The sequence below is a fragment of the Lonchura striata genome, chromosome 4 (assembly GCF_050655825.1).
Source record: "Lonchura striata isolate lonStrDom1 chromosome 4, ASM5065582v1, whole genome shotgun sequence".
In the NCBI taxonomy this organism is placed as follows: Eukaryota; Metazoa; Chordata; class Aves; order Passeriformes; family Estrildidae; genus Lonchura; species Lonchura striata.
Genome location: NC_140706.1, coordinates 67,264,252 through 67,277,172, shown reverse-complemented (window position 1 = coordinate 67,277,172; position 12,921 = coordinate 67,264,252). Strand labels below are relative to the sequence as shown.

The 12,921-nt window shown below is 39.3% G+C and overlaps 1 protein-coding gene across 7 annotated transcripts in view; it reads left to right on the top strand.

Annotated features, from left to right (window-relative positions):
• AFG2A (AAA ATPase AFG2A) overlaps positions 1–12,921 on the top strand; it is a 159,914-nt gene that overhangs the window by 67,832 nt on the left and 79,161 nt on the right. Inside the window, exon 12 of one of the 7 annotated variants that reach the window (XM_085579314.1) lies at positions 1–12,921. This exon is cut by the window's left edge and continues 19,405 nt beyond it. The exons of the other annotated variants lie outside the window; for them this stretch is intronic. The gene's annotated coding sequence lies outside the window, so the exon portion shown is untranslated. 7 annotated transcript variants of the gene reach the window in all.

Below are 12,921 nucleotides of genomic sequence, written 5' to 3'. Positions count from 1 at the left end.
AACACTTTACTCTGACGGTGAACTGGGCTTTTTTTTGGTTGATTTGGCATCATCCTGTCAATTAACTGGAACAAAAAATAACAACTCTTTTAGTGTGAATAGGCAAGCAGAAAAGCAATGCAGAAGTGTTGCTCTCTTTGCCCTGTATGCAGCAGGTGAATGTTTACATGTACTTGTAGGTGCAAATACCTCTACAGAGTATAGGTATGTACAAGGTATATTTTTACATGCCCAGATCTATTTGACCACTTTTGAAGATAGAAAAATGGTGCAGTAAGGAACAGTACTACTGTGTGATCCAAGCCATGATTTCAAACATCCCTGTGCAACTTGGATAGTTTCACACACAGTAGCAGACCAGTGCCTTTTGTAAATAAACAAATGTCATAGATGATGAACAGTTAACTAATTGAAACTGTCCACCCCCAGCCAGCTTTATAAATGGAGTGCCATTTAGCAAGTCAGAGAGGGCTGTGCTTTTTTTTTTTTTATGATTAGATGAAAACTAATTTCTTCTAAGCAACATTTTCAATAAAGTGGATTGATGTCAGGTTGAGTAATGCATGTAGAAAAACTTGGTAATTTACTGAGGTACGTGATGGTTTCACTTGTGTAAGTTTGATGTAGTTGCATTACTCAAACTGTGGCTGTAAGGAGCTTTCTTTAAATCTGTGTCAATACAATATTTAAACCACACCACACAAAAAACACCCATGTAGTGCCATTTTTATATGTCTGTGCCATATAAGTTTTAAAAACTTTGTTGAATGAAAGTGTGTTGACTGTCCTTATGACACTTTTTGGTTAATCATGAGACTGATTCCTGCTTGTGCTTGTAAGAGATGACAGTGTTTAATTAAGATATGGTAAGAAGTAAATCTGAAGTATGTAATTAATATCTAAAATAATCATAGAATCATGGCCTAGTTTGGGTTGGAAGGGACCTTAAAGTTTATCTAGTTCCAAGGTACAGCATCCACTGGACTGGGTTGCTCAGAGTCCCCAGCCTACTCTTGAAGAAGGTCTGATGCATTGCAACCTTACCAGCCAAGGGAAAAAAACCCCGAAATCCAGATGTCGTGGTGAACTGCTTTTTTTTTTGCGTAGTGGTGGCTGTCTGGACTGGCAGATTCTTGGGGAGTGTAACTATCAGATGGTGTGCAGGGCAGGCAGATGATAGTGCAAGAGTGATCCATCACCTTATGTGGTTCTGGAATACTACAAGTATCAGTAGTAGCCAAACGTAGACAGTGATTAAATTCTAATTACTCAAACTTGAATAATGTAATTCTTCATATTTTAGTAACTATCTGTTGATACCTACTTTAGGAAGAATATTTCTTTACTCCATTTCCTGCCCACACCCCCCCGCCCCGTATCTCGGCTGTTTCATTTTAGCATGTCAAGGGAGAGGAAGAAAAGAGGCTGCAAATGTGTGGGGACAGCCTTGTGCCTGTGGAGCAGATTACCTCCGGGACATGCAGCTGAAATGTTTGAAACGCCCTGGAGTTTGGCAGCTTTCCGTTTGCTTTCCCTTTTCCTTCCTTTTTTTAGTCCTCCAGTAATAGCTCCCTTGTTCCAAAGAACAAAACCAGCACTTAGTGGTCATTCAGAAAGATTCATTAAAAACAGGAATGGAGTAATTGTAAACAGGCAACCCCCTCCTATCATACCTCCCCCTTCCATTCTAGCCCAGGGCACAGCAGCCTTGTGTTGTCTGGCTCCAGACAATTTTTGGGAGAAGAAAGGGAACAATAGCCTTTGGAGGTTAAAATAACCTTTCCTTACTCAGCTGTTACAGTACTTTCTTAGAAAATGGAGAAAATAACTACAATTTGAGTTTTTTAAAACCACACACTTTAACTGATAAATTTTCTCTTGTTGTAAAATCATGGTATGACTGTTATAATAAAATAGAGGTAGTGATTGTGCTAAGATTTCCTTACAGAAGGTAAGAAAGGTGTGAAACAGCAATGAGAATGTTAATGTCGTTTTCTTATAGACTGGGGTAGTCAGTGGCTGATAAAGCTTTGATTCACTTCTGGTTTGTCTTTTTTACAAGAGCTACCTAATAACATTGCAGATTTGTTAACCTTTGTGCTTCCCAGGAATTATTTGCAGTGGTATAGGCTGCAAGGAGTAGGGTGACTTATGGGATAGGAGATGTTTGTGGAAATTGTTTCATCACTAAGAGACTCTTTGAATTATGGAAGGGAGTTGAAAATATGCTTTGGGTACCTCTCCTCCCTCCCCTTTGCCTCTGCAGCTGCAGAACCCTTGTAGAGTGTCTGCTGCCTTCCCACCCTGTGAGGTCTGCCCAATACTGACCTGAAGCTGGAGCTGCTAAAATGCCAAGGATTTAGATGCAAAATCAGGTGCAGAGTTACTTTAACTCTTGCTACTGTTACTATTGATAGCAACAAGTGCACTGGACAAGGGGTGGGTACTTCATAAGAACTGTTGCATTTTTGATTGACAGATGGTTTGGAAGTGCTTCTTATAGAAACTATTTCTTTATTTGCAGTAGTGTGAGAAGCTAGAGTTCAGTTGGAGAGCCAGCTGACTTCAAAGCAGGACAATCCTTGTGTTTGTCTGGCCTGGCATGGGGTTGCTGAGAGATAAACTGGATCTGAGTGAGGCACACAAGCAGTGACACTGTATGGCAATGATTGCTATGAGCAATTTCTATTTTTCTCTAAAACAGTGCAGTGTCAGAACCAGCAGAGCTGCTCCCCATGGGGTGTGGAGAAATTTATTTAGTCTGAAGGCTGCATTAATCAAACTGGTACATGAATTAATTGGGTTTGAATTATCCTGGATTCCTTGTCATGACCCACTGTTTTGCCAGGGTGGAATTGCTGTGAGAGGATGATACTGCAAGGTTCAGGTGCAAGGATGTTAAGGCCAAATTACAGCCCTGTTTATGCCATCCTGACTGGCTAGTGTAGCTGCTTAAAAAGAAATACCATTAGGAACAGCCTAATCTGTCTAATTATTCACTACTGTTATGCAAGTGATTGGGAAGAAATTAAATTATTAGCATCCTTGGCCTAGGATCTATCCTGTTTATTTAAAAGCTGCTCAGAGTGACCCATTTTATCCCATTTTTTCTCTGTTTTAAGCAGAAGAGGCCAGGGCAGGAAAGCATGGGAAGGACAGCCCATGTAGGGTTTCTTCCCGTAGCAAATGTAAAGAGACAGGTTTTGTGTGCTGGATTGATGGGATGTGGCACAGCTCCTCTCACCTCCAGCCTGACTCTCGTGGCAGAAGACAGTGTAAGTGGTCCCAGAAGCGATAGGTCTCTAATGGGAAGTTGTGCGTGGCTGTTGAGCCGAAATTCCACACCTGTTCTGTGTCACAGCAACTTCCTCTGCACACCAGGAGTTCTGTGAGTTAGTTATTTGGGTATTCATTTTGTTGCATCCTGTTCTATAAGGAAAGCTTTCACCTAAATCTTTTTGGCTTGTCCTCCCAAACTTGCATATAACCATATGCATTTCTGCAGAGATCTCTGAAATCATGCTGTTATGAAGGATAATAATTACTTTTTTCACAACTTTGTTTTGTCACTTCACAAAGTAAGCATGAAAAAAACTGTGATAATTTTGTAATGTATTATGGAAGAATATACCAACCCCACACTTGATTTGGCATGCTCTCACCCCATTTACCCTTCCTTTATCTCTGGCCTTGACCAGATTTGTCTGTTACAGATCAGTGTTTCCAGTCAGACTGTAACACCTTGGCAGCATCCTCACACCCACACAACCACATTTTTCTGTGTTTTTTTACTTGTTGACCTCAGTCCTTCATTGGTTGATACCTATTTAAGTAGCTGGGTTGTGCTGTGTCTTCAGAAAGCATCACCAGAGCTATGTGTTTCAAATTTGCTTAGGGAAGGTGGACTATCTCCCTGAGCCTGTTCAAATCACAAGGGAAATGCATTACCATTATCTTAGTATTAGTTTGAATCAGTGTCACACACCATAAAGCTATTATGCTTTGATAATGAGTTATAAATACAAGGGTGTGACACTGGGAGTGATTACTTGAGGGCTTTCTTTTACAATAATGCATGTAGTCAGTTTCTTTTGGTATAAAAATCTTAAAGCTCAGTTTAATACTGTACTAACTATCTGCATACCTTACAGTAATCTACCTCTTCCTTTACTCGGATCTATTTTGTAATTATTTTACATTTTGCTGTGGTAGAAGACCCCTGATGAGAGTGATCAGGCTTGGGATTCAGTGATTAGTGCTGTTTTAGATATGCAGATACCATTTAAACAGATGGACCCAGCTGTTTCTGCCTGATTTTGATTCCAAGCTGCTAATTGCTGTTGGCAGGTTTTGTTTTGTTTTTTTTTACTACTGTGCTGCCCTTGGTTGTCCTTGTAGTTGTGAACTGTCAAAATACTGGGGTTTTGGGGTCCTCATTCTTCACTGCATCAAAGTTGTTGTCTTGAACCTTGCACAAGTGGGTTGTTGCAGGGATCATCCTGACTTGGTTTGTGTCTGTGAGGAATTACTGAAGTTAAGGCACACAGGGAGTATGAAGTACAGGCATCTTTAGAAAACAGGATAATTGGCCCCAGAAAATCCAAAGCAAAAGCTTCTGCAGCCTGGCCTCTCATCAACGTTGAGGTATAAAAGAAATTTGAGAAATTCATGTTTAGAGTCTTACCAGGATTTCTGAATGTGGTATTGAGAGACTAAAATTAATGTTTAAATAGTCATTACATGCTATTGCTAAGACTTAGTGACAGGAAAGGAACTTGAGAAACATGATTTTCTTGTCATAGAAAATGTCTGTGCTTTTGAGTATGAAGACATATATGGAATATGTCATCTTTCTGTGTGTGTTTGTAGTTTTGACTTCCACTGTTAATATTTTGCACAATAGCTTCTGTAAGGTGTAGATATAGAGAGTGGCCAGCAAAGGGTGGAGGCAGGTGATGGTGTTGCACAGAAGAGATAATACTGGATGGAAAAGAGGAGAAGAAGCAGGAAGGCAGTGTAAATTATACCGATTCATTTACTTTTGAAGTGGTAAGTGCTGTAGTATTACCATAGTTGCTCTCCCTTGCCTTTGTTCTGTCATTACCTTAGAAAAGATTGTTGTTTGATAAACAATGTGCAGCATTGGATGCCAGATGAAAGCATAGCCAAGAGATTAGATTACATTATCAAGGGAGAGAGGAAGGAAGATGCATTGAGAATGGGTCTGTTACAAGTCACCAGGTAATTATCAAGCTCCATAATTATAATGGGGCAGCATCTATTTTCTAATGTCTGTTTTAAATGTTACTTGTGATTAAAAGCAGATCATTTTGGGAGGGAAGAGTGAGCTTTGTTATTTCTCCATCCAGATTGCTGTTGAAACAAAGAAAAGCTGCAGAAGTGGAAAAAGTCCTCTGGTGATGTGTATACATGTGCATGTTTGGAGGGCAGAGATGTGTTTGTGATAGCTCTGAACTTTGGATTTCCCAGTAAAGTGGATGTAAAAATCAATCTGAAAATAGTATGGCATGAAGTAAATTAGTTTTTCTTCTGGTAATGAAGTCTCAGGTTTAGCTAATGTGAAGAGTTGATGGTGGTGCAATATGTTGGGGTATCCCCACAGATTTCAAAACTGGGGGAAAGGGAAAGTTAAAAATGGCAGCTTATTCTGTATCCCACCTGATGCTGATATCTCCACTGATAGATAATATTATTTTTCTACATGAATCATAAATTAAATTTTGCCAGTTCCAATTATTATAACCTTAAATAGACAGGTTTTTCCCTCTTTGGAATCACTACATATGTGGTTGAATAAGGGCCATTTTTCAGTCCCATTTCCTGAAATAGCCAAACAGCTAAAACAGGTTTCCACCCACATAAAATCTCACAAGCACTGCTATGGAAATACCTGCATGTCCACCACTGCTCTGTGTTAGATTCTTACTGGTGATACAAGAGGAAAATGGGAAAGAAGACAATCTCAAAATTATGTACAACAGTTTAGAAAATGCCTTTTCATGTCTTCAGTGTGTCTAACTCTGACATGCTAGGAAGATTGCTTGGATGATGGGACTGCCATGGCCTTTATACTGGTAGAATTCTTTATTTGCCTTTTCTGCCTGCCCATCCCCATGACTGAATATGTAGATGCTGTGGTTGCAAGCATTTCTCCAGAGAGGTGAGGCTCACCAGGTGCAGAACACCTGTCACTGTGAAAGGGATTGGGAACACCTTTCAGAGAATGTGTCTTGGAGAGCCAAGCATAGGACAGACTATGGCTGGAAGCATACTTTAATTGGAAAAGCATTAATGTTCCATAGAAGAGGAAGAAGAGAGAAAAAAAAAAGAAAACAAAAACCCCCAAACCAAATAAATTAACTAAACAGCTTTCAGAAATATGAGAGAGGGCTTCTAATTTGGGCTCAGACCTGGAATATGTCTTAAATTTTAGACTACTTTGTCAATTAAGTTCAGTTGCAAAGGGAGAGCAGGCATATGCCTTTGGCAGCCAAAGAGAAATATTGATAAATAAACTGCAATGGATAGTTCTTCCATTCCTTACAAGCAGTGCTGTTAGAGAGGACAATGAGGGTGCTGTTTTAATGAAATTCTACTCCATGACTGGAATAGCTTTGCTTAAAACATGGAAATTTTGCTTTGTCAGAGGCCTGTGAATGGTACCGAAACTGTAATTGTGGTCAGTGCTGTTGTGGGATACAAACTCTGGAAGATGTGATCTCTGCTATGGGTTTTCTCTTTATGTGCCTGGTGGCTCGTATAGAAAAGCCTTGTCATAGTTGGAAGAGCAAGGGAGCAAATGGACTTGCTAATACCAGAGTGAGCCCTCAGTTGGCATGTGAATTGCTGTGGACTCAGAAGCATTTACTGCACAGTCTGCTGTGTTTAGCCTGTTTGTCCAGAGTGAAATCTGAAATTCTTAGTCCTGTGTTAGACCTGATTCTCTTTGAACTGATTAACATGATTCTTTCTGACATTCACTACCATATGTAGTCCACATAATGTGGATTTGTTTGTGGGAAGCAGCCTGCCCTGACCTTAGTAAGGTCCCAGCCTTCCTGCAAAGCTTCTCCCCCTCCCACACCTTTTAAATTTACTTTTCCTTTTTTTAAAGTAGGTTTTGTGGAAGTGAGGTATTACTGTGGATTTCAGAACAGAATCCTCAGATGTTTTAAAAAAAACCAAACTAAAGGCAGGGGACTAGAGGGATGGGGGAAGAGAAAAGCTCTGCATGGCAAACCATTGTCTCCGGAAATGGAACACGCCCACTAGGTATTTTTCCATCGGGAACTATTGAATTAGTCCTCTGCATCCTGATCAGAGAGATTGTAAAAGTAGGACGCTTGCAGTGAATAGACTGGTTTTTGTCAATAGCTTTGAAAGTGCCTGCCAGAGCTTGCATGCTTTTGTGCAATAATTTGTTTATTATTACTTCCTTCCTATGAAAACAGAATAAAATGAGTGACAAGCAAAATACACATTTTGAGAGATTTTGCAGTTTGAAGACTTGAAGTGTTTTGTAAGAATGATTCTATGGTTTGCATTTGTTCCCTCTTGCAGTGGGAACCCAGAGGGGAATATCTGCTGGGGTGTGCTCTTCAGGAAATGGGAAAGCAGCAGGATGCTCCATCTCTGCAGGGGACACAGTCACTACTAAGATGTGAGAGATTGCATTGATTTACCATTAAAAAAACCGTGCTTGGCAGCACAAATTAGCTGCATCTTGTGGCTACAGCAGTATGGTGAAAGTGTGAGTCAGCAATCACAAGCTGCAGAATTCCCAGGTTTTGTGATTTTCTTACTCCTGAGACAGGAGTTGCTGCTGAAAAGGAGTAACTGAATTATGAGTGGGTGGTTCTCTTGTGCCAAACAACTTGAGCCATGAAGGTGATTTACCTTTTTACTCATTGTTTCAACGTGCAGATTTTAACTGGGGTCAGAGCTTAGGCCTGAAATGTGAATTTAGGTGAAGGATTTTAACCTTCAGGTAGCCAGTGCTTTGGTTGGTTCCTCTCCTTTGACTGTTGTGTCTCAGTTGAGGACTCTGACAGTAGGTTGGTGGTAGGGGTGGTGTGAATGAACAGCCACTCATGTTAGCTCAGGATCATCATGTTTAACCAAACAGCTGTGAGGGGAGGTTGCAACTTTAGGTTTCTCTTAACTACATGTAAGAATAAGTTGTTGACCCTCAACTTCAGGCACTCCCTACCACACCTCTTGAGCTGCCTTGTTCCTGGAGGAATAGGTATACTAATGTTTTTGTTTTTGTTTCATTCAGAAGAGAATACATAATTTCACTTCACCTCTTCTGCAACAAAATAAGTTATACACAGGTGCAGCACAGACTTGGTTAAAAAAGTCGGAAGTCCCTATTGTTTTTTATAAGTATTTGTTAGCTATTCATTTCTAGTCAGACAGCATGCAATGCCTGGGTTTTATTTCATGGAGGCTTGCCATAGTCATCAATGAGACCATCTTAAACTTGCAGCTCTCAGCACCAGTGAGGTGAAGGCAGCCTGGAAAGTGTTTTCCGTGGCAAGTCGTGGGTGATTAGCAGTTGGCAATGAGCTGATTCGAAATGATAATGCAAGAGTGGCTGTGGTAATTGTTGTGTTGTCTGTGTCTCAGGAAGAGGTGTGTCTGCCTCTTGCCTGCAGTAAAATTGATGACATGGTCTGATAGACAAGTGCTACATAAAGACTGAGAGGAATTTATAGGTACCTGAAGGCAATACAAGCCGATGATGAAAGGCGTTCTCAGTGTTAGACACTAATTCATAGTGAAGTGAAATCCTCACAAGGGCTTTGTGTCTGCAGTGCAGCTCACCAGGGTGAAAGCCCACCTCAATGGCAGTAGGTTGTAATTCAAACACACTTTGGTGCCATGTTGAATTCACAAGCGAAAATAAGGTAGAAATATTAATTAAATCTTAGGTGCAAGCTTCTTGCTGCATCTCTTAAGAATCTCCTCAACTACTCTACCTTCTAGTTATCTGTTATTTTCCTATCTGCTTTTTTTCTTTTTGGTTATCTTAAATATATGTATTCAGTGAACAACAATAAATGCTTCAGAAGCAGAGTAAAATACAGATTTGAACCAATTGGGTTAGAATTTTACAATTGCCTCTTTTACAGCTAACTAAGGCATTTTGTTCTGGCGAATAACACATTTTCTCAGTTTTCTTGTCTATCTCCAGAGCCCGTTTATGTAGTTCATCAGGTTTCTGTTAAATAGGGGTAAGGTGACACACTCAAAAGACTTAGTGCTTAAGAGCAGTTTCACTTCCTAAAATACTGTTCATGGTTTAAGGACTGCTGTGAACTAGTCCTATTACTTTATTTTCTTCCAGAAGATACCGGTTTCCAGTGATAAGCCACAGAATTGCTATAATACCAAATGCAGAATAGAAGACTGCAAGGCAGTTTATGGGAACAAATTAATTACTGTTATGTCCTGTGCTGTAATCATGTTGTTACGGTCATTGTGGTCTGACTCTGTAAGAGAGGCCAGGCTTGTAGAGAAATATGTGAAAGAAATGGTAGAAGTTTTAGGCATGGGTTACTGTGATCTGGAGAGTGGTGTGTTTGCCAGGAACCTTATTTTTTTTTCCTCTGTCAGCTGATTCATAAAAGATGGTGGTTTTGCTGCATCCTGTAGGAGAGAGAGTTACAAACTGCATCTTGGACGACTGTAGCAATCTGAGGTACAGAACCATCTTTTCAGATGGTTCTTTTCAGAACCATCCTATCAAATGTTAAGTGTCCTGGTGGAAGGACCTGTTCTTTTATTTCTCAGAATGCTGAAATTCAGAGACTACATTTTTTATGTATGTATAATGTAACTGCATTGTATACTTGTGCTCACCTTTCCCCCAAATACTCAAAATCTATTTGTTTTTCTGTTGATGGTCTGTATCATTATGTTTGCTTGCAAAGCTAAAAGCAGTGGAGTGGCAGAATTCTTTTAGAAACATTAGAGGTGTCAACAATAATGTTGATAATACAAAGTTCATAAGTATTTTTATTTATTTCAAAACTAATTTCTTTCATAGTCTTTCTTCACACTTTGTCTCCTTGTAAATTTGAAAAAAGAAATGGACTATGTCATTGTGTCCCATTAAAGGAGATCAAGTTGTACTTTAATACCTAAAGTTATCTGAGACTCTTCTCAAATATGCCAAGCAAACTCTCCATTTCCAAGGTCAAAAACAGCTAGATTCCAGTGACTCTGGAAGCTATCTTTTTTTTTCCTTTTGGAGCCATCTTGCTGTTCCCTGGAAGGCGTTTGCTGTTCACTCATTCAGTTCATTCACTTGAGTTAGTCTTTACTAAACTCTGTGTGGTTTCCCCCCTCCGCTTCCAAATCTTTCTCAATTGTTTTTCTCTGAACCACAACTTGCCCTTTTCCACCACTAATGATGCTTTTTTTTCCTGACTTGCTCCTTTTGTGAACACTGGCCTATTCAAGGCTGAATTTCTCATTGCTCCCAGCTTGACCTTTCTTCATTTTGTTGACTTCATGCTTTCAAATTTTTCCTGCTTTTCCTCCCTCTCTTTTTGTTCTTCTTCTCTTGTCTTTTCCCTGGCACTGTATTTCTCCATCTTAGTGTGTCCCACCCTTCCTGTTCATGTCAGCTACCTCTCATTTTGTCACTTCTGGCAAAATCAATCACCTTGGTAAGGAAATTCCCAATTATATTGTATTTTCCTTTTCAATTCTTGGCTTTGGAAATGGTTTTCCTGATTCTGTCCCACTTCTAGTAGTCATTTATTACCTCGGGTTTTACAAATTGATTAATGAAAAGAAATGTACTGAGTCAAAAGCGAATCAGCTTTTTCACATCGACACCCCTTCCTCCCAGAGCTAAAACAGTAGCTTCCACAAAGCTGCAAAACTAATGAAACTTCTGATAAATTTGTACTTCTGCTTGTTGACTGACTTCTTCTGAATTTTAGGAGGGCTTCAGCTGAGCTTCTGGTGTATTAAATACCACAGAACCTGCTGCAGGAAAGAAATAGTATGCTCCGCAAGCAAGGGCTAAAACCTTAACTAACTGCCAGTGCAGACACTGGCAGACACATGGGAATGGTATCAGCTCTGTTAGCCTTGGACACGGTGTACTGGCACAGACCTGATTTTCTGGTAAAAACAGACCAAAATATGTCAGTGGTCTCAGATCTGGCAAAACAAAATTCAGAAAGTTGAATACTGATAGATGTTGGGTGTGTATTTATTTGCTGTTGTAGTTGTTTGGTTTTGGTTTTGTTTTTCAGTATCTTGTTCCAGGTGGAAAAGCTTTTAGGTGCTTTTCTAAGCTTTTGCATACTTCCAACATTTTCTTCAGTTGCATTTTTTTCTTTACTGTCTCTTGTCCATTCTCTGCACTTCTTTCCCACGTTTCCATTTCGTGGTATTTCTTGCTTTGAACTGATGGTTGCTATGTTATATATAGCAAATCTTTCTGGTTTATTTCTGAAACTGTTCTGGTGAGTTTTTTTTTTTTTTTTCCCCTTATAAATTCTACTCTTCTTTCTTATTTCTCCCTAGTGTTAACTAAAACAAAGCCATCATAGTTTGAATTCACATTATTACTGTCTTTTGACCATTCAGATCCTTTTCTGAAATGGACAAGTGGTTTCTTCAGTAACAAAAGCAGTGATGCCACCCCAATTCTTCTTCCCTTTCCCTGCAATACCCAATGAATTAAATTTACAACAAAGGGAGACAAGGAAAAGGACTTGTGATGGCACAAGTGGGCAGCAGTGTTGCTTTGGTTACCATAGCAATGAAGTTGCCCATTTCGGCATGAGAGCATCAAGAGATTTAAGTAATGACATCCATTAAAATATGGTGTGGGCTTCCTGCAAGTTGGCAGAAGGGCTGCGGGGTTATTCTCAGCTATCTGGGTTTTTTTTGTCTGCTCTCTTAACCTTCCTGATTGACCTGTTTGCAAAAACATTCTGTATCCAGTGGCTGCCTTCCAATCGGAGACAGCCCCGAGGGTAAAGTTCACTGTTTAATTCCACAAGTGCTTAGGGACAATGCGTATTATAAAAGTACACAGAAGACTGTTGTGCTTGCTCTGCCAGTGTTAATGGAACTAATGTATTTGTCAGGAGAGGAAAATACAGCTACCCCGTAAGCATAGACTCTCACTGAAAGGAGAAAAAAGAAGAAAAAGTAAATATCGTTATTAGCGATATGGATTCTCTCTTGGTCTGTGGGATACGTATACTTGGAGAAGAATAAAATGATAGTTTTAATTTTATCTTTTTAAAATGACAGCTAAATCCTTGCTTCAAAAATAAACCACAGAATGAAAATCACTTTGTAAAGCATCCTATTTCTTACTTACTGCATTACTTCTTATTTCCTGTTACTGTAGCTTTTGCAGAATTTGTCGAGATATTTGGCTATTTAAAAACCTGGTAGGAATATTATAGATGTATTCCATGGCAGAGATGATGGCTGTTAATTTGTTAGGGTGACTTCTGAAATACGTTTTTGTGTCGATGTGGGCATTTGGTGCTGTTTGCAGATATACTTGAAGGTGCATCCTCTCAGAATGCAGTTTTTCTTTTCTTCATGGCAATATAGATATTGAGCTGTATTACTTTTATTTACACTCATTATTTTTGCTAGCAGAGGAAGTATTTCTGGATATTGTCATAACATTAAAGTAAGCATTGATTTTTTTTCTAATCTAATCTACTCAGTAATGTGAATGGAAGGAGCATTTTCCGTTTGTGAATACTTCTTTGTTTTTACTTCTCTGCTTACAAGTCAGAGTATTAAATATTTATCTAAGTATTAAATATTCAAATATTTTTTATTTATTTAAAGCCCTGTCTTTCTGCTTGATTGTGCAGCATTTGCAGTACTCAAAAAAAAACAAACAAA